Here is a 27,869-nt window from a genome sequence, read left to right on the forward strand (position 1 = left end):
TAATTCAGAAAACTACGACCTTTCTGGCTAGTTTTTTTGTTTTTTGGAGAGTGTATGATGAGATTTTATTGGCTTATATTTAGATGTTTCTTTTTTTTTTTTTTACATCTTTATTGGAATATAATTGCTTTACAATGGTGTGTTAGTTTCTACTTTATAACAAAGTGAATCAGTTATACATATACATATGTTCCCATATCTCTTCCCTCTTGCGTCTCCCTCCCTCCCACCCTCCCTATCCCACCCCTCTGGATGGTCACAAAGCACCGAGCTGATCTCCCTGTGCTATGCGGCTGCTTCCCACTAGCTATCTATTTTACGTTTGGTAGTGTATATATGTCCATGCCACTCTCTCGCTTTGTCACAGCTTACCCTTCCCCCTCCCCATATCCTCAAGTCCATTCTCTAGTAGGTCTGTGTCTTTATTCCTGTCTTACCCCTAGGTTCTTCATGACATTTTTTTTTCCCTTAAATTCCATATATATGTGTTAGCATACGGTATTTGTCTTTCTCTTTCTGACTTACTTCACTCTGTATGACAGACTCCAGGTCTATCCACCTCATTACAAATAGCTTAATTTCATTTCTTTTTATGGCTGAGTAATATTCCATTGTATATATGTGTCACATCGTCTTTATCCATTCATCCGATGATGGACACTTAGGTTGTTTCCATCTCCGGGCTATTGTAAATAGAGCTCTGGCTAGTCTTAAAATGAACATTTTCTTCTGTTATCACATTTCTGAATTCATCTTTCCGAATTCACTGGTTCCTAGAATTAGCCTTAAGCAAATGTCTGAAACCTAGGAAACTGCCAGGAACCATGGAATCCAGAATCCAAGAGGGTACTTCAGAGTGTGTTAGATTTGTTTTCAACTTAGAGGAAACAATAGATTCCACTAAATCCTGAAATTGAGTGTGAAAAAATGCCTGATATACAGAGTTGAGCCCCCCTCCCACCAGGACAACTCCATATTCTACCATGGAGCCTTAAAAAGTTTTGTCTTGTGGATAAATTATGATTATTCTCAAAGACTTCTCAATCGACAACGTCTTTACCACCAATTCTTTATATACTAAAGTAACCAAAGAAAAAGAAGTACAATTTAACTACATAACACCAAATATAACTACCAATTTATTTTTTTATCCGGAAAGAGTATTTTAAGAGGCTCTGAAAGAGCAGAGAAACTAAGACTCACAAGATTAAGGGGTATCTAAAATATTAATATTGAATATTTCACACAAAATTTTTCTCCTTACACGAAAAGTACTAAATACGTTACATTTAAATGTTCTATATATGTGTATACGCACACACACACACACACACACACACACACACATATATCAGATACTTCTCATTTAATAGAAAGTGGATAAGATTTAAAACATAAGGAGTAGGGGTAAAGGATGAGCTGTGTATCCAATTCAAATTGTATTAAAATCCAAATATAAACAGAAGTTACATTTTCTTAAATGAAAGCAAATATTCACTATCCCCGCCAAAGTAGGTAAATTATACTATTAAGAGAAAAAATATACATGGACTGAGATACTTTCTTGCTTTGATATATGTAAAAAAATAAAAGCACTTGTTATGGTTGTCTAAACGTTTAGGGTTATATGGTTAGAAATATATAATGCTACTTTTATGGATAGGTCAACTCGGGGAAATAAATTAGCAGAATCATTTGAATTAGCTGTCTTCATACTGGGCAAGGCTTACTTCTCTCTCTCTCTCTTTTAAAGCTTTTTGATGTATAATTGATATACAGAAGAATTGCACATATTTAATGTATACATTTTGATGAGTTTGGACATAAGCATACACCTGTAATGTTATCACCACGATCAAGGTACTAACCAAATCCATTTGCTTATGTTCTTGTTTGTGTGTAAGAAGACTTAACATGAGACCTACCCTCAACATATTTTAAGAGCACAATACTATGTTGTTAACTATATATGTATATGTATATACATATATATAAACTATTTTGTACAGCGAATCTCTAGAAGTTACTCATCTTGCATACTTTTTAAAGGGTCTTTGTACATGTGAAACATTCCATAAGATGTCCTGTGTTGCCACGGAGGATGCAACTATTTTTAGGTGGACTGTGGCAAATCACACAAGGATCAGTGACATTAAGAGGAAAGCTAGATTCCATACTTGCCTCTTTGTCTTGTGTTTCTTCCCTCTCAAACTCACTGACATCTTCCTGGCTGTTAGAAGTGGTGCTGTAAGGGTTGATGACTGAGAATAGTGGTCACCTTCTTGGTACTGAGAGGCTCAGGTGAATTTTATTATTTTCTTCAGCATATGACTCTGAAATCATTCACTGTAGGGTTTTGTTTTTTGTTTTTCCCAATCAGGAACATCAAATCCATCTTCCCCTTGTGTTGAGTTTTCTAGACTGGCTTTCTTTGACATTTTCCCTTTATCTTCAGGAAGCTAAGTCTCACAAAAGGTCCAACGTCTGTTGCAAGGCAGTGGAAGGGGAGGGTTGATTTCATTTCATAAAGTACACTTCCAGTAGTCAATTAAAGACATTTCAGGATCTTCTTCAAGTGAGTCTGTATCACTCTTCCATGTCTGATGTGCAGGAACTTGATATACCTCGCCATCTTTCTCGAGAGTTATTCTTCCCCACTAAAGCTATCATCTTCTGAATCGAGACTCAACTTCAAATTCCAGAGAATTCATCTGAAACTGAATCCTGCTCCAACCACCTGAATGTTCACTCACACCGGCATCACGGTCCGGATTTGATGGCATCTCTGTGAATTCTCTGCTACTTCTTGCACAACATATATCCCTCATTACGCAGAAAACCAGGCTTTCATCAAAGAAAGAGAAACGCTATCAGATTTCTGTGCTTTCTTTGTCATTCGCCAGGTAGTTCATCTGAATTTTCTTCTCAGAGGTCATCACTTCTTCCTCTGAATTCCCAAACCACTCATATCCCAGGCCTCTAGGGCTCAGGAACACACTAGGTCTGGAGGAGGTTTCTGGGAGGTGAAAGAAGTGGGACCCCTAGAGGTATTAGGGATACCCCTCCGGCTGGGCTTCTCTACGCATCTTCCTTTCAGGCATGCAGACCTCACAGGATCGAGGGGCTCGGGCTTGCTTGGGTCTCCCTGCGCGTCACTGGGCGTTTGCACATGTGCACTCAAGTCTCCCCATCCTCCACCAATTCCCCTTTTCATTTTCAAAATTGCCCAGGTTTGGACACAAGTTCTCTTTTCATGCTATATAAAGGTCACTAAAAATTATGAAGCTGAGTAAAAGGGAAGGCAGGGTGCTTGAAGGGTCATCCGAATGGGTGCAGAATTCATGGCCCATCAACGAAGAAAAGATAGAGGGCTTTAGTAAGAATATTCGTAGATGAGTACACAGTAATAAAACATAATTAGGTGAAATCTAAAAACTTAAATTTCAGTCTTCGTACACTGTAGACAGCAAGCCAGTAGAACACCCGGGACCTAACACATAACAGCATCTAACATTCACAATGGTGAATGATTCTATGTGATACTGCTCTGATTTAATTACCTTCAGAAGTCCAAGTCTGATTCCTTCCAAAATTTAGCATCTATTGCAAGCCTAATGAGTTATAAGTTGGAGCTGCAGAACAGAGCCATTACCAAAATAACAGTAATCAGCATACTCTTACAGAACTCCTAAAGCGACGATTCACACAGGATTTCACAAAAAACTCCATTAATGCTAATGAAATTGGGTAAGCCACAGGCTGAAACTCTCCTATACATTGATAGGTGAATAGTTCCCTGAGGTACTTACTTAGATGAGGGAACTTAATTTTCTCTCCACTAATCCTCTCTGGATGAAAAATAAGAAATCATGCTTTCGATTTCTTTTTAAAGTAGATGGCACAAATTCAGAAGCATTCGAGTAGATTAATCAAAAGCCACATTAGGGCTCAGTCTAGCTCATTTTTTAAAAAATGTATTTATTTATTTATGGCTGCGTTGGGTCCTCGTTGCTATGTGCCGGCTTTCTCTAGTTGCAGCAAGCGGGGGTTACTCTTCGTTGTGGTGCCTGGGCCTCTCATTGCGGTGGCTTCTCTTGTTGCGGAGCACGGGCTCTAGGCACGTGGGCTTCAGTAGTTGTGGCTCGCAGGCTCAGTAGTTGTGGCTCGCAGTCTCAGTAGTTGTGGCTTGTGGGCTTAGTTGCTCCTCGGCAACTGGGATATTCCCAGACCAGGGCTCAAACCCGTGTCCCCTGCATTGGCAGGTGGTTTCTTAGCCACTGCGCCACCAGGGAAGTCCCTCTAGCTCAGTTTTGGCCAGTCAAACCATCTTCCATTCAGATGGATGCCAGTTGGCCAAAATCTTGAGAAGTCAGTTATGTTTGTGGCTCTGAAAGTAAGCCATTAAGTTCATTCAATCTTGCTTCTTTGAGATTCTAGAAAAAGAAACTGCAATTATTGAGGGAACTAGTTGAGAAGAAATAGAAATTCCTGATTGCCTTAGTATGAATTGAACAGTTCCATCACTGATTTAATTAGCTGCCTAGGGAAGGAAAGATCATGAAATGTTGAGTTAGAAACAATATAAGACCATTCAAAGACTTATACAAAATGATAGGACAGGTATAATTAAGTTTCTGGGGCAGAAGTGTTATTTTGTGTATTTCAGAGGAAAGTAGCAACTTCACTACCATGTCAGTGTTTTTGGCAGATAATGATCATTATGATAATATCAACTTGGTTGTATACAATTCTTGACCAGGGCAAAATAAATTTTCTGTTTATCTTCTCATTTATTACAACTTCCTGGTATACAGGTAGGGCTGTGTTATGATCTCATTTTGTAATTGACGAAGTGAGGCTCATTTTGGTAAGTTACCTCATAGAAAAAAAGTGGTAGGCCCTAAAAGTAAAACAAATTGTAAATAAAATAAGTATGCTAATTTTGATGAAGAAGATGAGGTCGCAGAAAGCAGTCTTAAAATCTCATTCAGCTGACCTTTTTTCTTTTACAGCTGATGCAGTTAAGCCTCAAAATGGGAATTTTCTAAAAGTCATAGCCCAGGATCGTAATGTCAGAAGAATTCTAGTGTCTTGCCTTTTGGTTAGTGATATTTAGAAAGCTTTAAAAATAGGGATAGATCCCCAAATACCAAAATATGTCTTTGATTATATTATCCGTGAACACATAAATAGTTGCTATTATTTGTTGCTCAGTGAAAAGTATCTGATGCTTCTTATTGTGACTAAAACCCAAATTACATTGAATGAATTTAGCAGACACATTTTGGCTAATTATGTGGCTTTAAGCAAATATTAAAAGTTTGCTAATTTATTAGACATTAAGAATCAGTGCCACTACACATGGCATTTTGAAAATGACTAGTATAAAATCTACAATTATAGTTGGAGGTATCTCAGTAATTGATAGGATAAGTAAAGTAAAAATCAGTAAGAACAACACTGTCAACTAATTTGACCTACTTAACATTTACAGGACAGAAGGCAGAAACCTAAAAACAGAAGAATACATTTTTTTTCAAGCGTACACACACTATTCACCAAGATAGATCATATTCTGTGACACAGATTCTAGAATGAAACTGCACCCCATATATCCTCAGACCACAATGGAATGAAACTAGAAATCAATAGATAATAGTTGGAAAATTATCAAATATTTTGAACTTAAAAAATATACCCCTGAATAAACCCTGTGTCAAAGAAGAAAACAAAAAAGAGATTAGGAGAGACTTTGAATTAAATGAAAGTGAAAATACAACATATCAATATTTATGTGATCGGTTTAAGTGGTGCTTAGAAAAAATTGGTAACAATGGGAAAAAAAGAAATGCTTCTAATCAATCTTTGGAGATTCAACTTAAGAAAGTAGAAAAAGAAGAGCAAATTAAATTCAAAATAAAAAAGAGCAAACTAAGTAAAACTCAAAATATAAAATAAATACAGAAAATCAAAAAACCAAAACTGAAAAGATCAATAATAAAATTGATAAAACTCTGTCCAGACTAATTAAGAAAAAAAGAGAGAAGACACAAATTACCAATATCAAGAATAAAAGAGGGAACCTCACCTCAGATCCAAAGACATTAAAATATACAGGAACATTTTGAACAACATTATGACTATAAATTTGACAGCTTAGGTTGAATGGACAAATGCTTTGAGATAATACCTAAAAAGGGTGAATTTTACTATATGTAAATTTTATTTCAATAAACCTGACTATTAAAAAAAGGAGAGATTGGGTTATTCAGGAAAGGAAACAAAATGTACCACTGCTGTAACTATCAGTGATATGTTCTTTGATATGCTTTACGCTGATATGTTCTTTTTTATATAATGTTGTTTTTATTTAATTGTTTGTTTTTATAGCTCAGCCTAACATTTTTGGCCAACACGAAGATTATACACAGGTGCTTAAATCTCAGTCTTGTAATATCTACAAAGTACACATTTATTTCCACATTTTTCCTTCCATCATTTTTCTTTAACTGATCTTGTATTTAAGACACTTGATTCACTTCCACTTTTTTATATTTTCTAGTACAAGTGAAGATTTTTGATATAAAATACAGAGCCAAGAGTCATCTTCCCTCCCTGAATGTGGCAGATCCATTTGGTTACATTATTTATTTTTCCTTGGTTTGAACCTTAGGAATTTGACTAAATTGTAATGAAGCTAAAGAGTCTACATGGACTGATATTTTGGGGGAGATTTGAAATCGTTGCATTACATTTGCACCTCATCTTAGTTGTGGGCTTTGTGTGCTGGTAGTCAGTCACTACTATAAAATAAAAATGCTTTCTAACATGAGCATTAAGTATTGATTAAGTTATTAATTCCCCACTAGATCCAGGAAGAGAAAAAAAATAGATCAAGATAGTCTTTATTAGTCAGAGTGATAACAATAACATGATAGCCATAATTTATCGAACACTTACATGTGCCAGTGTGTTAGGCAATTTTCATTCATTACTTAATCCTTATAACATCATTAAGACATGAGAATAATTCTCATTGTATCACAAGGACTGATACTAAAGACTAAGATATATTCTGCCAAATAAATTAGCAAAACTTAAGGGGAAAAATATCACCAGTGGCTGTTGGGAAATGTATGAATTCAAACTTGCATTGTGGAGGAGAAGTTAAATTGTGCAAAAACTATCTTATTAAGTAATTTCTAATATATATAAAGAGCCATGATAACATAAAACACATGAAGGTGTTTTATGTTTCGTTAGATTAAGCCTTGAAACAAACTCTAAAGGAATAATCCAGGCTACACAAAATAAAAACAAAAACCTGAGATTAATGATATTAATTTGAGCAGTAGCCATAATATTATTTTTTTATTTATCAATATTTAATAATATTTAATATTGAACAATATTTATTTTAAATTTATATTTAACAATATGTAATATGCAACAATAATTGTTAAATAAAATGCAATGTAGCCATATGACTTTATATTAAATGCAATATGCCACACACCCAGCCATATGTATATATGCACGCATATGCATACATATATATATACATACATATACATATGTGTGTATAAAAATAAATACAGCTCTATATTTACATTTCCTTTGATTAAAACTATTTTCAAAAGTGTGATGCACAGACTAGATTGAAGTGGCCAAAAATTTAATGTCTAATATTTCTCACCACTTAGGTTATATTCCTGCAACAGTGAATTATTTATAGTACTCCAAGTAAAGCTGTGGTATGAGCTTTGATTTGTGTATTTCTTTTTCCTGGAATGATCTTCCTGTCCTTCCTATTTTGAGGCAGCCCAACTTATTCCTTAAGATAACACTCAGGAATTATCTTTTCTGAAACTCTATCTCTACTTCCTTTCTATGTACACCTAAGGTTCCTGCTAACAGTTCTATCCTAGACTCTGACACATTATTATAAGATGGTCTCTTTGTTGGCTTTGTAGGAGGCTTCCATCTCCACTGGGACCCTTTGTGAGCTCAGAGGCTGTTCCATTTCTTCTTTATCTTCCCAGGATCTAGCAAGTTCTGGATGTATAGAAGCATCCTAGGCATCCCAAGAACTGAACCTGTATGATATGAAGTTCAAGCATGTTTATAGTAAGATAGTATGATTACAGTAAGATGGTAAGTTTTCATTTTTAAATTTCTCATAATTTTACACTGTGGCTATATTGTTTTTATAATGATGAAAATATATTCATTCAAACAAAATGAAATAGGATGCCAATGCATACTAATGTCTATCTATAATTTTATCAATACCACTCTTCAACCAGCAAATTGTAGAAATACCTAGAGATATAGGTATGATATATTTCATGACAAACTTTAAATGTTTACTTGAAATCTGGGGTCAAAATTGAACAAAACTTACATGAAAAAGGAATGGTGCATGTCCATAGAAGTCAACCCTATATGTCATTGAAAAGTATATTAAAGCATGAAAACTGCAAATAATTTAGACAAACATAAACGAATAAGTATTGTTACAAAACACAATATATATAGCTGAGGGTAAACTGTCAGCTAACAAGGAAAACTAGGTGTCCTTAAAAAATTAAAACAGAAGGAGGAAATAATAAAGATGGCAATTATACAATATAGAGAGATTCCAAATATTTAGCTAGGAAGATGTCCTTTCATAAACATACAATTTGTGCGCACTCTAACACCATCGTGGACACGTGACACGGCATTTTGAATTCCTGTGATTGTTTTGATTTCTGGGAGGTAAGGGAGCAGTAGCAGGAAATTATTTTAAATTTCCTAAAGACACTTACTTGAGCAGGCTTCTTAGATTTACTGCACAATGGTTGGGTAGCTGCTTTTTGGCTTCAGTGGAGACCTGATTTAGGGAGTGTATACCAACTAATTGCAGGGTGTTAAAACAGGAGGAAAAACACAGAACTTGTGTGGGAATACTGAGCCTCTCTGAGGTGGTATTTTTCTTTCAAAATACCAACAATAAGATACCACCTGACACATTAAAAGTTCTGGAGGCCAAAAAGTTTATTTGAAAACCCTATTGTGACACCCTAAGTAAAAGAATCTCTAAAAAGAGAAAGCTGAAAAAAATAAGCCAAAAATAGAAATCACAGTACAAAAGGAAATAACTAAGTTAAAGCACAGACATGATAACTAAGCATAGAACAGAACACTTTGATCCTAAAGGCATATCCAGAAACCATCAAAGGCAAATGTTACAGGTAAAAGAAATAAAAAGGATTACCTCGAGAGAAAGGAAAGGCATATATTTATATGCGCTGTTAGGAGAGAAAACAAAACCAGGCAAGCAGTGAAAGATCTGAAAATTGAAAGGGAAAATCAAATCAGTGGCTTTGCTGCCTCATCCATCTGCCGGCATCCAGATAGCACACTTTGGAGTCCAATAGAGTGAAAACAAGATTGGGCAACTTCAGCAGAAACACATCCTCTCCATTTTTAAAATAATGAAAACAGTAACAGAGGCATGACTAGGAACCAAATAGGAGAAACATCCAGGAAATTGCAGAAGGGACGGTCAGAGAGGCAGTGAAAGGGAGTTTATTCATTGGAATGAAAATCCAGCATGGCTGGACCAGGCTACATGTTTCAATGGCCTGGAAAAAAAAAAAAAAAATGTGCTGAGAAAACTGTGAACTGTCTAATGATCACATTTGGTCAAGCAAGAAAAAGGTTCTGGGCTGCTGGGGAAGAGCTGGATCTAGCTCGGAAGTGATCATAGGAGGCTGTTTAAATTCCCAATCATGGCACTGAGTCATCATCTGCCCACAGGGTTTCTCCCACAGCACCTCCTCCTTGGGTCTTTGGCATGGGCTCTCTGTCGTTGTCACAGGTGCTCCTGAGAATAAACCCAGACACTTTACTGAGGTTCAAAACAACCTGTGTCTTTTGGACCATGCCTTCACGCCAGCCTCTCTCCTATCATTCTCCCCCATGTTTACTAAGCTCCGGCCCCTCTTTCCTTCCACCAATACCTGAAGCTCAGCCATCAAATTTGTGTCTTTACACATGTTATTCCCCCTGGAAAAAGTCATCTCCATTTCCCCTCATTCAGGTATCACCTTATCAGAGAGGTTGTACACCCCTCTACCCTTCACTATCACATCACACTTTTAATACCTCATAAAATGTATCAACATGTGAAATAAGCATGTGTAATTATTTGGTTACTCTGCTTTTTATGACTCCCACAAAATATAAACTCTAAGAAGGCAGAAACCTGGTTTGCTCACCACTCAGTCTGAAACAACTAGAGGACTGAATACTATCTAGCAAGAATTCAGTAAATGTTTCTTTAATTAAGAGGTTGATTGGCAGAGGAACAGTGATCATCCCAGGCTTGAAGCAAAGATGAGGAAGAACAGACACATTGTTTCAGGAAGGGTGCAGGGCATGTTATACACATTACTTCATTTAATGCTCCACCAAACCTGAGATATAGGTATTATTATCCCCACTTTACAGATAACAATTGAGGCTAAAAACATCGCAATAACTTAAAGTCACGTAAAGAGGGAAAAGTTCGTTTCAAATCTGATTCTGGATTCCATGTTCTACCAAATTTACCATACTGACCCTTCATAATTTTGGTCATTTCCTTCCCTAATCGGCTCATTTGCAACGTCTTCTGTGAATCAGACTATATATAATAACCTTCTTCCTTGAGTGATATCTTGTTCTGATCATCAGTTGGACTTTTAGCAGAAAATACGTGAATTCAAGATGCTAGCTATCATTTTTATGCATCTATTCTATTTCTCTGACTAAGCAATAAAATCTTTTAGGGAAATAATCTTATCTATTTCCTCTTTGCCTGCCCTGTTTTACCGTTGGCCCTGCTATATCCCCAAGGCTCTGACCTTCTGTACCCCCTGTCCTCTTTTATCCCCTGCCTTTCTATGTCTTCTGCATCCTTATGTGTTCTGCCTTACCTTGAACCACAATTCTCTACACATCAAGATAAGCTGGATAATAAGTCAGCATAAAAATAAGAGAAATTATAGTTAATAAACTTCCTTATTTCCAGACACATGTTCATCATTTTTATGGTAATGGCTGGAAGATGAATAGGACAGCAAACTTATTTAGAGTGAATGATATTCTCAATTGCTTCATCTGTCCATGCCTGGTGACCACAGCCTCGTTCAAGTCTCTGAGCTCATCTTCTTCCTTCGAGCAAAAAATTTGCCTAGAAGTTTATAAGCATGTGTTTTAGAGCAAGACAGACCTGGGTTTACGTTCTGACTCTGACTCTTCCTAATATACCTGATTTACCTGTCTAATCCTAGACTCTTTATCTGTAAAATGGAGTTGTTAAAATGCTTCTTTCAAAAGATTCTTGTGAGGAATAATTCATCTGATATATGTAAATGTAAATTTCTTACCAAAAGGGCAGGCCCATAGAAAGCATTCAATAGCTAACCTGTTCAAAATTTGTGGAAATTCCACCTTTACCCCTCAGGAGGGTTTATACCATCAGGCTGCAGAGAAATTTTCTTTCCTCTTAGAAGGCTGTCTCAGATTTTTCTACAGGCTCTCAAAGTAATTAAAATATTTACTTGTTTTTATTAGGAGATGGTACCTCTCTAGTTTGGGGGAAAAGTACTATTCTTTTTCAAAAGATTTGATACTGACATCTGAGTAAACAAGAGGACAAACTTTTTCATTTCAAGGGAAACTTTCGGTTCCCATTAGTTCACTTGGTTGGCTTTCTTTTTTTTTTTTTTTTTTTTAACTTCTCAGTAATTTTTTAAATGATTTTCATGATTATAAACTAAATGTATGAGTTCTTTGTCATTCACAGATTTAACATCCACAATACTGATAATTTGAAAATATGATGGATACCACTAGTTCTCATTGACAACTGGCTCTCTGTTCCATCTTGGACATATACAAGTCTAAAATCCCTGCCCCTTGAAGTTAGGTAGAGCCCTGTGAAAACCAATGAAATGAGAGCAAAAATAGCATCTGCTACAGGTTGATGCAATGAAGATCCCTATGGGGTTCTCTAGCATCTTCTTCCTCTGCCACTGCAATGGCAGACGAAGCTTTATGCTCACTTGACAGAACCAAAGAACTGAAGCAACATGGGTTATTGAGTGGCAATCAAGTGCCCTGGAGAGTCCTCCAGGTTTTTAACAAAGTTGACATAAATGGGATAGGCAGTGGTGGTGAAATGCTTTTGTTGTATTAAGTCAATGAAATTAGAGGGTTGTTTTGGTTATCACAGTATATTCTAATATGCATGAGCAGGAAACAGTAAATTCATCAGGTTTTAGTTGCTTAAAACTTGTACATTCCCAGACAAGCTGATTTTCTCAACTGGCCCTTGGTGGGCTACAGGCAATTGAACGTTTAAAATGTTCTGATAAGTGTGTTTTGTATGTCTGGAGCTTTGAAGGAAAGTCTACCAGTTTATCCAGACAGTCCGTGCAAACAATGGGATTTATGGTAGGCACCTGCTTTCTTCTTGGCAGTCTCTAGTTTTGGTAATTGCAGTCAGTCGTGAAGGCAGTGTGTTTTTACATGGTCAACCCCCAATAAAAACCTGAGACTTAGGCTCAAGAAAACTTCCTGGTAGACAACACTTCACATATGTTTGGTACAGTTTATAGCAGGAAGAATTGTGTGTCTTGGGTGACTCCACTGGGAGAAAACTCTTGGAAGCTTTTGCTCCTGTTTCCTCCAGACTTGGCTGATGCATCTTTGCTGATTTTGTCTTGTATCTTTTCACTGTGATAAACCATAACCGTGAGTACAATGACTTCTGAGTTCTATGAGTCCTTTTAGTGAATTATTTAGTGTAGGGATGATCTTGGGAACCACCAAGACACTTCCCTACCTAATACAGAGAATTAGCACTGGAGGTGGGGTGCTGTCATCACAGAAACCTAAACCATGTGACATGGCTGTTATAGGTGCCTTAAAATATGGTGATTTATATCAAAAAGTGGCAGAGCATTTGTCATACATGATAGAGTGGTAAAACTCCTGCCTGGAGTAATTTAAGAATTAGAACATATAAATGATGAACTTTTCCTCTTGAACTCAGAGCGTAGGGAAAATGTTGGAAAATAGAATTTCGTTAGTGTGTTTTGAATAAAATTGGCCACACTTTATATGATGTTTTAAGAAAGTGATGAGCTCAGGAAATAATTGGCTATGGAAAGGAATGATGGAATTATAAGCATTCCAGGTTTTGCAATATTGGTGAAGCAGACAGCTTTTGATCCCAAAATATAAGTGATGAATATTATAAAAACTTTGAAAGTAAAAAATCTGTAAGAATTTAGCCATGTAACAATGAATAAATTAAAGGCCTTCCTGTCTTTTGTTGAAACTTCTCAAAAGCCTTAAGTGCTTAAAACAAAGATCAGATTAAAGGTCAGTGCCCAATAAATTAATATCAATATTTAAAATACCTTGTGGTAAAGATCAGATTTATTTGTAGTGGAGCCTTTTCTTACACTATTCAAAATTGACTCAGTAGATCAATTTGGATAGAAAAAAAGTAAGAAAACAGATAAATAAATAAAATCAGAGAAAATACTGGACCTGAGAACATGTAAAGAAATGTATGGTTCCTGATACATGGATCTGGATGGATTCAAATATGTAAGAGCCCTACCATGTGTGTATGTACGTGTGTGTGTGTGTGGAGTATCATATCGCTAAAGACACTTGGAGCCTAGACTGAAAAAGCCTGTTATTCCTTGAGACTTTGAACTGGTCAGAAGTATTGATTATGTCCAGCTACCGCCAAGAATTACTCTTAATAATTCCTGAAACAATTCCTTTAACTCTGAGGTATAAAGACAATAGAAGTAAGGGAGACATTGCAGATTGGTATCAGAACAGAGCAGGGTTAGCATCCAAGTTCCATTATGGACTAGCTATGGAACACTGGGCAATTTAAACAAGAGTAATTATAATGCCATTTCTAGAGGTCATTGTGAGGATTAAATGCATGCAGTTGCCTAGTGTGATTTCTGTCACATAGAAAGCATCCAATAAATGTTAATGCTCATTGTCAAAATGATCCTTGGGCCCTCACACTTCTGCAGGCAGATAGTGGCTTGATAAACTGTTACAATCGTTAGGAAGGGCCTTTTCCCCAAAGTCCACTTCAGATAAGGACATGGAAGATAATGAGAGACAGAGGGAAAAAAAGCTTTCAGAAGATGGAGCTAGGAGGCCTCTGAGAACAATGGAAAAGGGAATTTCTCCTGGGAGAGAAGATAAGGAATATTCTCTACCTTCAAGATAGGTGGTTCACACTATGTCTGCTCAGTGGGATTTCAGAGTTTCTAATGACCAGTAACTGCTATTCAGAGTTTCTAATGACCAGTAACTCTCAGTTTTCTTTTCTCAGAACACGAATGTTTATTACAATTATCCTAGCCTTGTTTTACCATTATATACAAAGCGTGTATGGGAAGGAGGAGATGAATGTCATTTGAGTTCATAGGTTTCCAGTCCAAGAGGAGCCACGTCCACATCTGATGGAGAGACTGTTATTGCACAACACCTAAACTTTAGAGCTCTTGTTGGATAAGATTGAGGTGGTCTTCCTTGGCAAGGGGGTTTGTATTAGCATGAAGATTAAACTTAATGTATTAGAACTGGGAGAAAAACTGTAGCAGGATTTACCAGTGATCATCAGTATTCAATTCTCCTTTCCTGCCTCAAGTTACAGGAACTGCACTTCCCAACCTCCTTATAGTGAGATGAGGCCATGTGACTGGTTCTGGCTGGTAAAACACATCACTTTCAAGCAGAGGCAGTAAAACTACTCTGAGAAGTTTTTAATTTCATTGTTCTGCTACTGCAGCTTTTATGAAGGAGTCCTCCCATTGTGATGGCCAAGTCCCAAGAGTGCAGCAGGCTGGGTGGAAGACAGCTGCCACTGAGAGTTTCCTAGACCTAGGGCAAATTTTTATAAATAAAAGTTATCATTTTTGTGTGAAGCCCAAAAGATTTGTGGTTATCTGTTAAAGCAGCATACCTTACCTCATGTTGACTAAAACCATGAACACTGCTGAGCGTCTCTGATCTGAAATTGTTTTCAGTATCTCTAAGGATGAATTTTAATCTTTTCCACAGTAAGGTTATATGCTGGTTATTGTCAGTTTGTGCTCCCAGAGGTCAGAGTGGCTGCAGCATATTAAAGATGGAAAAGGGTAGTGCAAGAAAAATTTCTACATTTAGGAAGTTTAGATTATAAAGAACTTTTTAAGTCATAGCAGTATGAGTGTGGATTTTAGTTTCTAAAAATTATGGAAAGATGTTGAAAGATATTAATCAGAGGAGTGAGATATGATATACATTTTATAAATATTCTGGTCTATGTATAGTTCAAGAATGGAAACGTGGATAACTGTTTTAGTGGCTATTGCAGTTCTCCAAGGAAAAGATGATGTGGTTTAAACTAGAGTGGTCATAGTGAAGTTTGAAAAGTGAGGATAGAATCCACATATGTGCTGTAGTTAGGGTTAGAAGCAGTAAGACTTGCTGATCACGTAAGGAAATGCACTAGAGACTTACTTCTCTTGAAGAAAATACAATTTTTGAGAAAGTCAAGAGACTATACAAACTCCTGTGTATTTGCAGAGCTAGAAATTTGCAAAGATCTTGGGATTTATCCCTTGTAAATGTCAAGGGTCTTACGATATCTGCTTATTGTAGAAAACTTGAAAAATACAGTTGTACCCAAATGTCATTGAGAAGTGGGTATGAATTGTATCTATGCCATAATTATATTTTTTCCATGCACTTCCAAGTTCATTTCCTATGACATTCTTCTCCCCAGCACAGGTGGAGACACAGACCTCCAAGTAGCCCCCACCCAGCGCCCATTATCTCTGGGAACACTCAAACCTGTGTTTCCCACACCTCTCCAAGGATGTCTGCTCTTCCTCACTCTCTCTGATTTTGTCCCCGAAGTCTCAAATTACACTCCCCACAACACACACATATAGGCACACACAAACAAAAACTCTCCAGAGAGTCCCAAGGCTAGTGCTTCTATAAATGTTTTTAGGTATGCTCTAATATATATGACATAATCTTTTAAAATGATAATTTAAGTTTTTCATGTGAAAAAGCTATTTTTTTACACCTTCTGCTACTTATATATCATCCAAACTCTCTCAAGAAAACAATTCAGTTATACTTGGGGCCTCACCATTCTATCCATATCATTGCATCTAAAGTCTGTGGATTATCATCATTCCTTCATTTCTGTTTTTACTGAAAGAATCAAGTCCCCCATCATCTCTTTCGGAGACTACTGAAACAGCCTCCTAACAGACATTCCTCCATCTAATCTTATTTACAACAGTCAGCACTCTACAGTGCAGCCAGAATAAACCCACTGCAAGGCTGACCTGATTACCTCTACCCCTCAGCTAGCTCCACCGGAAGCTTTCTGCCCTCTGAATAGACCCTAAGTTTCTTTTTATACTTGTAGCAGCACTTACGACTTGCCACTGCCTACTTCTGAAGCCTTGTCTTTTAATTCCTTCCCCCCAAAACACACACCTTATAGTGCAATTGATCTGAATACCATTCAGTTTCTCAAATGTGGCAGTATTCTCACATGCCAGTGCCTTCATACGTCCTGATCTTTCTTTCTGGACATATATTGCTAAAATTCCTTTAGGATCTTAGTCTCAATAGCTCTTCTTCTGTAAGCCTTTTGACTTTTTCCTAAACCAGATTCTATGTTCTGAATATGTAGTTTCCAAATACCTTGCATTTCCTTGTTTATCACATGTATCACATTTGCATTGCTATGGGTTTTTTTTAATCATCTATAGACACCACCTGACTCCATGAAGACAGGGAATCTCCCTTGCTCAGCACATAGTAGGCACTTATGGCAAATGCTTATTGACTTATAATTGTGTTGTAGTTTCTTGTGCCCTGATTCCTCACTTGCCATTTGAATACAAGCCAATAAGTAACTAATTGTGTGCATTTTAAAGAGGAGGCAAAATTATCTACCTTAGGAAATAGTGGCACGTGAGTTCCCTCACCAGGTTTCTCTACCACACAGGGAAGAATATGGAGAAAAATAATTTTAAAAGGAAAAAAAAAAGCCCTAATATCTAATTAATGTGTTTCCTTCCAGTCTCCTTTATAAGCCTGGTAGATAGACAGATTGAAAACATGGTTAGTTGGAGAATCAATAGATGACACAGAGCTGGATAAATGGATAAATTATAATTATATTTGAAAACGAATATGGCTGTGTGTATAGTTTTGGGGTTTTTTTGATTTTTTTTTTGATGTTTGTATGTGTGTGTATTTTGTTTTTCTTAACATTATCCAGTGAATCATTTTCCGTTTAATTAAAAATTGTTCCTGATGCCCACATGTTATTGAAATATGTAACACACATTATTTATTTAGCCTTCATATTCAGTAACACATACATTCTTTCCATTTTTTCTCATTATAAATAATCCCCTAGCAAACATTTCTGTCAAAATCTTTCCCTGAATCTAGATATAATATTAATCTTTCACATTTCTATGCTTCTTTGCTCTGGTGCCTGCTCTTCCTATGGGAACTTGGAAATCACTTAGTGCACCTACACTAAGACTCATTTTTATAAGCCAATCTACCTCTTTGCAAATTCTTCTTAGCATCCTTCTCCAGATTGGTGTAGTAGTGTTCAAACTACTCAGTTAGAAAGCATCAATGCAGTGGAATTGTGTGAACTTGAAAATTCATTTAGATTCCTCGAATCTGGGTTTCCTCATTCTTATACTGATAATCACCCTACTACCTGTTCTACTTCTACATAGGTGTTTATTATTATTATTATTTGCTTCTGTGTTTTATGGACCATTAAGGGAAGACGTATAAATGCATTTTAACTAATAATTTTGTGCGGATGTGTAAAAGTGGTTGATAAGTTTTATTTTCTTTCAAATGATTTTCATGCCCTTCGTATCACTTGGATTAAGTTCAGATGCTTGATTCACACACCGTGTGTTTGGATCATGCCCAGGGTCTGAGGATTGGCACATAAGGCTCTTCGCAGTTTTACTCCAAGTTTCAGCTACAAACTCATTTTTGTGGTTTTTTTTCTTTACCAGATGTACTTACCTTGCCATGTTTTGCAAAATTTCAAGGTCCTTTCTGCACATGGTGTCTTTCTATAAGCTCATTTCTCTACTTGGAATGTCATCTTCCATTCATTCTCCCCCATTGGCAAATTGACACAAATCAGACTGAAGGGTATTGGCAACTCATTTTGAAACAAGGTTTTAAAAGACTGTGTGTGTGTGTGTGTGTGTGTGTGTGTGTGTAGTGTATTATATAATATATGTGATTTTTTCGGAGTGTATATGTGTGAGTGTGCATGCGTGCTAATGTATATCCAATGTGTGCATGTTTTAAGTGTGAGTGTGTAGGGGAATATATATTCAGGATTAAAATAAAATATACTTTTTTCAGAGTTTCTACATGACAAAGCTTTCAGCCAGTGAACTTCTGGTTAATGGAAAATTAAGGATAGGACTGTGGTTCTGAATAGCTTTTATTCAGAAAGCAAACGGGTGATGAGTTACCTGAGGGCTACAACACCTGTACTACCTATTACTGTGTGAAGCTGTCAGCTTCCTATCCGAGGATGACCTCAACAGCAAGGTGCTTCATTGTATTGGTTATAACAGTACATTGGAGGGGGTGAGAACAGACATGCATTATTGTAAGGAAAATTAACAACCACTGTCTGCAAGCGAAAGAGTTGAAAACGACAGGCCAGTTCTAAGAGGGCTTTTGTTTGGGCTTACATTTTTCACCTGGAAATGGACACAATTACTGAAAATTAGAAATGAAGCTGGGCTTTATACAATGAAATGAGATAATTTCACAGCCAAAACAAATGGGCTTACATTGAAAGGAAAGCCATTAAAATATACCTAAGCAGTAAGTTAATGGGAGAGAAATTCGATTTGAAAATGAGAGAACATTTTCAGATAGAAAGGGCAGGCAGTGGAACAGGGTGCTTAATGAGGTACAGTAGATAGATTCAAGTTTAATCTAGATAATTTTAGATGATTACAGAAAAAGCTTAGGCTAGGAATTTTTTTTTCTACTTTTTCCCCCACTACTTGATGCCAAGTATTTGACTGGACCAGAAAAAAAAATACTCTATCATCCTATTATGTGTTGTCTTGTATGAGGTCTGTTTTCCAAAACTAAAAGTTCAAAGAGTTTTTCTCTAAGTGACTAGATGTCAGCCCCATGAAAGAACTGCACTGTTGTCAAATAATGGTCAGACAAAGGACATTCAGTATTTTCATTGCCCCTGACCTTGACATTCTGTCCAATGAGTAGTCTCACCTTGGTGGTTACCCCTTCTCGCTGTTCACCTCACAGATTGTAAGTCTGCCCTAGGAAATAATACACTGGTGAATGAGCGCTCTGGTAGTCAAAGGCTGCTTGGAATTTCCCAAGGATGAAAATTTCTCAGTTATGCTAGTTCCTTTGTAGTGGTGTTTGCACTCCTTGTAACATCCTCATTATTTTCCTCAAACCTTTATCCAGGTTTTGCTTTTGCTGTAGATATTTAGTGAATGTTCTTTAGCTCTCCAGCAGCTTGTAAGATTTGTTTTGCCTTCACTGCCAGGACTAAACTGATTTATCAAGGCTTTGGGATATATCGTGATGCAGCTATAGGGTGTACAGACAAAAAAGAGTGTTGTACAGGAGGGAGGTGGTCTTGATCTCCTGTCTGTTGAGGCTTCAAACCTGTTGGGACGTATTTGTTGTCACGGGGAGGCTCAGGTGGGCATCACACAGGTTCCTTGGCTCAGACTCATTTTTCTGCTCAGCACTACTAATATTTCTGCTTAAGGGCTGTATGAACTAGGCCACCTGGGTCCTATAAAGAAGCACCTGTCAGCTTGTACGCTCAAGTATTCTACTCCTTAGAGGAAGTTTCATGAAATGGTTAAGGATGCAGATTCAGGAGAGATATAAACCTGGCTTCAAGTTAGCCACCTATTTATTGAATGTTCATAAACTTGTTGCTTATTTCTTCATAAGGCAGATTTATTATCTCTTAAACAGACATATTACCTTATCCATTTCTCAGGTTTTTGTTTTTGTTTTGCGGTACGCGGGCCTCTCACCGTTGTGGCCTCTCCCGTTGCGGAGCACAGGCTCCGGACGCGCAGGCTCAGCGGCCACGGCTCACGGGCCCAGCCGCTCCGTGGCCTGTGGGATCTTCCCGGACCGGGGAACGAACCCGTGTCCCCTGCATCGGCAGGCGGACTCTCAACCACTGCGCCACCAGGGAAGCCCCATTTCTCAGGTTTTTAAGAGAAATATATGGAAGAGTATATTAATATCTTTTAAATATAGAGTGTAAATCAGTTTAATTTTAACTGGTAACTAATAGATAAATTCTGTGTCTATGGTAATACCTAAAGTGATAGACTTATTACTACTATTATAATTATTATCATCTCAGGTTAGAAATATTTAGGGAAGCTACTATAATACCTTCAAGTTTAGTCCAACTCCAAAAAATATGTGTGTGGGATATATTATCTAGGAAGATAACTCAACAGCACAAGGCTACCTCAGAGAGCATACATGTTACCTTTCCAAATGTGGTATAGAATAAATTCCTGATGTGGCTACTGAAATGATAAACCCTACATCAGGCACTATGTTAAGGCACACATTCTAGAAAATCTCAGAAACTAAAACCGACTGGTAGTAACTCTCAAGGCACTGAAGCTAAGCCGTATACCCAGTGAAGACGACCACACTGGCCGTGTGAATGTATTGGTCCCTTAATATTTTTTTAGATGAAAACAACTGCGCCAGCTTTCTTTTTTATAACATAAAGGGGTTAGTAGCAATATCAACCCAATTCTTGTGTATGTTAATTAAGACTATGCTGTTCTTTCAATGTGATAAGCTATTATTCTACCACCATTAGAGATACATTTCTATTATATTTTTCTTTCAGTCCCTACCTTTTATTTCTGGAAATTCAGTAAAGGCTGCTGGGATCTGAGGAACCAAGCAAAAATACCTACTAGTCAAAATAAAGTTGCTACTATTATATAAATCCCATACTATACCTTTATCTAGGGAAAAAAAGTCCATCTCCTCTGAGTAATTGCTCTCTTCCTTGCTTGCAAATAGAGATATCACCCAACAATGGACAGCACAAATCAGATTAAAGTTGCTTTGTGTACATTCACACCACAGGCAGCTTTAGGAGCAGCGGAGGTCTGCGATTGACTCCAGCAGGTAGAAAGCATGAGTCTGTCTTTTAATGGATCAAGAAAATTCAGAAGAAAATTCACACAGAAAAGAAGACATCGCTCTGGGTTAAGCTAACAGGACAGCAGGATTAGATGGCCACAGATCCTCCTGTTACATTTGGATTTCCTTGTCTTATATTTCTATGAGTGAAGGTCCAAAAGAGTTCTCTGATACAGAGAGCTTGAGTACACAATGGGGCTTAATGTGAAACTGTTTGTTCTCCATCAGTCAAAAGCCTTTCCTTGAAGAACATGTATAAGTGTGCTTACTAGTTTCAGAAATGGAAAGTTCCCCCATGACTCTGAATTCCCTATCTCTGATGATAAGGATATTTTTTATACCTCCCTGTACAGGGAGGACACCTTTCATATGGGAGATTTATTTCCTGCTTTCAAGAAGACAGAGGCTGGGAGTCAAAGGGTTCCTCTTGCATCGGCCATTTCTTAGGTAACTTTAACTCCAAATTATCAATATAAAATTGAGGTGCATTTTGGAGTGGCCTGCCCTGGACCCCAGTAGTTTTCTCAAAGAATATGTTGTGGAATTTTTATAAAATAAGGCAAGATAAAGGATGGATGATATGAACCAGGGGGAAAACAGGCAGATCTCAATAAGTAGAATCCAGATCTGAGCTAGATTTGGGGTTCAGAGAAGTCATACTCTTAGAAACGATTTCCCTACTCAGGAGAACAAAAAGAGAAATGTTCTGACAGAACCAGAAATGAAAGGCAGCACATTTCTTTCAACAGAGGATTCCGGCAGGGTCTGAGACATATATTATAAAAAAAAAGTAAAAGGCCATTCAACAGAGAAAATTAAGCACAGCTTTTTTCCCAACAATCTAAACAATGAAGACATTTATACATCAAGAGGGACTCCAAGGACTATTGTGAGGGCACCTCCCAAGTTGGAAGAACAGACAGAATTAGTTTGATACATGTTTAGGGATATCAGGAAATTGAAGACACCCAAATATGACTGAATGAGATCAAGCACTATCTGGAGATCAAATAACTGGAGTTGTCCAAATTATAAATCAATGTATTTTGCCAGTAGGATTGCCTGTTATCAATATAAACACCCTACTGTCAGGAGAAAGCAGCATTGGTAGAAAAGTTTTAGAGTGCAGAAGGAAAGGAAACTTGATTATAGAAGAGTAGGCACTTGGATGCTCTGAAACACAGCAAGACAAATGACAAGGAGCCTCTGTACGCCACATTCTGGTACCTTGTTCATGCCAGAATATGAGCCACTAAAAAACCCTTAGAAATTAATCTGATGCTTGTCCTTAATTGGTATGATTGCATTTACACTTCTGGAGAATTTTGACATGGAACATGCTTTTCTTCCTTTTTTTTCTCTCTTTTTCTTCTCCCTATTCCTCCTCGCTCTTTTGTTTTTTTTTTTTCTTTTTTTTTTTAAGGAACATAGGAATATGTGACTTCTTGTTTCCAGGAAGAAGTATGCTAATATAAGATATGCTAATAGGGGATTTTGATTTATTTTAACATTTTTTTGTTTAGATGGACTCGAAAATTGGATATGTTTATTTTCTTTGGCTTTATAGATAATTTTATTCTTAAAAATCTGATCATGGCAAGTGAATTGTATTCAAATTGGTCCATGTATTTATTGAAATTTACATCAGTCTTGATGTGGTCATTTGACCCCATTACAGAATCTCTAAAAAACTGTTCTGGACCAAGTGGCTTGAAATAATTTGGGATGGAACATTGGAAAACCCTAGCCTTAGGTACAGTATGGAACTAGAATGGAATTGGTAAATGCACTGTTGTAATATATCTTAGACTTCTGGGTAGCCAAATCTGTATTATGTCGTGGTATTCCCAGAAGATGATCGAGAAGAGCAGTTGTTATCGTTGGGGAAGTGGCCTCGTGATAGTACGGCAGCAATGTTGATCTCCTTCATGGTAGAAGAATAATCACATTCTTGGTTGACCATAAGCTTAGCGGCTAAACCCAGTGAGTTAGGATATGGAAAGACATGGAATATTTGGGGAAAACACTTCCTCTCAAACTGATGTTTTTTTACATGGTGTTAAAGCCCCATTATTGTAGCAATTCTTTCCCCTCCCTTTTACTATCCCCATATAGAGTTGAAGTAAGTTATCATACTGGTGAGTTTGAGAGAGGAACTGGATTCAGGTAGCCAGTCGCCTTACTGGTTAAGTGCTGACGAGAGAAGACACATCTATTTCATAGCTTTTGACTGTGCATAGAACAAAGAGAAAGCTGGCTCTTTTTCATGAATGTGAGAATGGTGGTGCAGTTCTTAGAAATAAGTTCAATTCAGGTAATTATCAATAGCAAGAAATTATAGAGGGCTTCCCTGGTGGCGCAGTGGTTGAGAGTCCGCCTGCCGATGCAGGGGACACGGGTTCGTGCCCCGGTCTGGGAGGATCCCACATGCCGCTCCGCGGCTGGGCCCGTGAGCCATGGCCGCTGAGCCTGCGCGTCCGGAACCTGTGCTCCGCAATGGGAGAGGCCGCGACGGTGAGAGGCCCGCGTACCGCAAAAAAAAAAAAAAAAAAGTTATAGAAAGGTCAAGTTCTCTTGAAAAGAATCTTTGCTCATGTTGGAGCAGTACAATGAACTCTGCCTAATCAATGAAGTGACGATGTAGTGGGAAAGCAGTAGGGATTGTATGATATAGGAGCAGCACTTTGCTAATAACCCCATAGCCTTCGAGCCAAGATTAAAGTCAGGAACTCATTCAGACAAACAAAGGTGACGTACCAGTGCCAGGTCAGACATTCAAAAATCATTAAAATGCTTCAATAAATGATGCCACACGCACACACACAAAATCTACCAAATGTACTAAGTATACATGTCCACAATGAAAAACTTAATGTTCTAGTCATTGAAAAAAAATATATGATAAAGATGGGAAAGTTTTTTCAGTTGAAGAATGGTTTATCTTGGTTACAGTACAATTAGTAATGTAGTGTTGCCGTTAACTGATGTTTGGATTTATTGTTTACAATGCACATGCAAGGTGTGATGATTCAATAAAGTGGTTTTCATTTTTTAAAAAAACGCCCGAAAACTGATACATTAAAAAAAAAAATGATGACAGAGGCAATATCCATTTCGGAGTGCTGAGTGTAATGGTGGACATGCTAAATATATAGCTGAGTAATTTCAAGCATTCTGTCTGAAAAGAAAGCCAGAGATCTTAGAAACATAGTCCATCCTCAAGGAGTCCCACTTACAGGAAACAGACCAAGAGAGAAGACCAGGGTCCCCTAACTTGTACATTCCTTGCAAGTAGGGAGGTGTAAGGCTGCCAACAGAAATTTCATTCCTGAACTTATAGGACTCTGACCATAGTCAATGAGTAGCAATAACTTATTGAGATCATCACTATTTTTAGAGGAAAAGAATTTTACTATACTTACTAGTTGTCTTTTCACCTATTGAGAAGTGCCATTTATAGAGAACTGTATGCTTACTGCAGGTACTGTCTGGATTAGTGCCAAGGCAAAATAAATTATATTTGCATGATTTTAAGTTGTTAAGTCATCAGTAAAAGAGAATTAGTCATGTTTACAAAATTTAAAAAGCCATTAAGCAACCCAATGTAGTCCTATTGAAATTTGACTTTTGGTAGTATAAAATATATCTCTTTAATTGTTTAATTCAATAAAAAGCATACATATTTTACAGATGTTTTCATAATTAAAACATAATACACTAGTTTGTATTTAATAGATAAATAATTACACCACAGCTTGTATTTAATAAATAAATAAGTAAACTTTCACATTGAAGTCAAAATGAGAAACTTGAAATAATGGATTCCATAGCTAACCAGTTCACCAGTTTTCTTAAGAAACTTACTCAGAAACTGACAACAAAATATTAACTTGGAAGTTTTATTTTTTTAATCCCTAAATGATCCTAAGTTCATAATTAATGAGCCTAAATAAACGAACAATTTTTTTTTCAGTATCGGTGAATGTGTGAAGCATTAAAACATGAACAATCAATCATTTAATTTATCATGTTTCTCACATTATGTTCCTAGATCACTGATATGAGGTCCTTTAACTCTATTTTTAAAAAATATGTATTGAATGATGCACAGGATAAATCTCAGTATTTATAGAGGAATATGCATCAATGTCATAACTTCCTCATCCATGCCCAATTGTTCTCCACTTTTAACAATACTCAATGTATTTTTCCTAATGAAATTCATTCCCAGGAGAGGTAAGAACTTTACTTTGTTCGGCAAACTTGATAGCTAGGCATGTTATCTTTCATATTCACATTTTGTTATTAACAGCGAATTCATCTTACACGTACAATTCACAGATTAATAAGTGAAAAGGCTTTCATTAATAATTAATGACATTTTCTTTATTTGCTGAAGATGGAAATTCAGTGAGCTGAGAACTTTTCTTAATCTTTTTAAACAATATCTAGCAAAATTCTCTGTAAGTTCCATTATACTCTACTCCTGTGATATTCTAGGGCTACATACGTCTTATAGTCAAAATATTTTGAATAGGTTAATCACATTTATCCAATATTTATTAAGTCTCCACTTCAGCAAAATAGTGTAGAATATAGAAATGGAAAATATGTGGGATTCTTTTTTCTCTTCAGGTATTTCTTCAAGTAGCATATTCTGATATACTGTGTTCCTTCCATTAATTTATATGTTCAACAGATAGTCACTTTGCTCTTACCGTGTGCTAGCACCATTCCAGGACCTGAAGATTGAATGGTGTTGAAAACGTTTTTGCCCTCTTTGCCCCTAAAATCCAGAAGACAGATAAGAAATAAGCAATTCACAGATAATTTACTTTGAAATAATATGAGAATAATTATGTCCTTTAAAATGAAATACGTCAGAAATTAAATTTCTTCGTATAGTTTTTGTGTTTGTATGTTCTGAATGCATATCTAAAGAATGAACGAAAACCTGTTTTCTCAGTACTTTACTGTGAATGGAAATAATGTTTTAGCTTCCCAAGAGGACCTCAGAGGAGGAAGAGTTTTGTAAGCTCCCTAAAAACAATGACCACATACATCTGGTCCATCTAGTATTCTCAGAACACAATAAATGATTTTAGTATATAAAAGAAAAAAATACTGTTTTGTGATTTTAAAAGTCATATTGTTGCATATTTACATAAAAATCTGTGCAAATTAGTATTTTACTGCTTCCTGGCATTCTTATTACAATTCCCTTGCCCATTCACTCTCCCACTCTTCTGGAAGATAACAGCATATCATTTTCTCTCTCCTAAAAAATCCCTGTAGACCTCCCCTTTCTCTATGTAGAGCCGATGTCTTTCTTTCCTATTTTACTGAGAAAGTAAAAGTGATTAGAAAATATTTCAGGAGCTTCTATTAATACATTTGGCCACCTATCTGCAGCCGTGCTCCAATGATCTTTCTTCTCTGGTGTTTTATAATAAATAAATTACTTCTACTCCTAACAGAAGTTTGTCAACTTGCATATGAGATTTCATGAATTTTGCCCATTCCAGGATATTGCTTCCATATCTGCTCTTTTTTATGCCACTATAATTTATCTTTCTACTCTATCTCCCTCATCAGCATACACATATCCTATTCTCTCTACTCTACTTCCCTCTCTTGTTATTGCCTTTTCTTTCCTTTCCCTTACAGCAAAACTCTTCAAAAGTGTTGTCTATATTCTACCACTGGTTTCTCCCCTACTTTGAACCCATTTCATTCAGGATTTCATCTCCACCAGGCTTCCAAAAATTGTCTTTTCAAGGTCACCAGTGGCCTCAGTTCTTGGTTCTCGCCTTGCCTTGCACATCAACAGAATTTAACAGCTGATTACTGTCTCCTCCTAAAACTATTTTTTTCTGATTGATTTCCAGGTTATCACCATCTCCTGCTTGCCCTTCTTTCTCACTACCAATCCTCCATACCCTTGGCTGGTTCTTCCTCACCTCCACAAACATTTAAACGTCAGTGGTCAGTCTTCTTACTGACTTTCTTCATTCCCTATATTCACTGCCTTGGTAATTACTTCCAGTTACATAATTTTGAATACTTTCCCTTTACTGATGAATCCAAGTATAGTTTCCTAGCTTGGTTCTTATCCCTGAACTCCAGATTTGTATCTGCAACTACCTATTTGACACTGCCACTTGGATTCATAACTGGTGTTTCAAATTAACATGGAAGGACACTGAATTACTGAACCATCCCCTCCTCCAAGAAAAATAATAGCCCTTCTACAGTCTTTCCTACACTGATTGATGACAACCTCATTCATCCATTTGTTCAGACCAATCCTTGAAATGATGCTTCACTCTATCTTTTTCTTCCTCACCACGTACATTCCAACAGCAAATCTATCATCTCTCCTCAAAATATGTACATAATGTTACTACCTTCCACCACTTCAACTGCACACCCTGCCCAAGTTACCATCCTCTTTCACGTGATGATGCTAAACTCTTTGCTGACGTAGTAATGCTTCTGCACTTACACTTGCAATGTGTTCTAAGTTCTCTCTGCAT

At 36.9% G+C, this 27,869-nt stretch overlaps 1 pseudogene; it reads right to left on the minus strand.

The window, feature by feature from the left end:
- Positions 1-1,653: 1,653 nt before the first annotated feature.
- On the minus strand, positions 1,654-27,869 carry LOC136133619 (E3 ubiquitin-protein ligase Mdm2-like; annotated as a pseudogene).

This window comes from Phocoena phocoena, chromosome 14 (genome assembly GCF_963924675.1).
Source record: "Phocoena phocoena chromosome 14, mPhoPho1.1, whole genome shotgun sequence".
Lineage (NCBI taxonomy): Eukaryota > Metazoa > Chordata > Mammalia > Artiodactyla > Phocoenidae > Phocoena > Phocoena phocoena.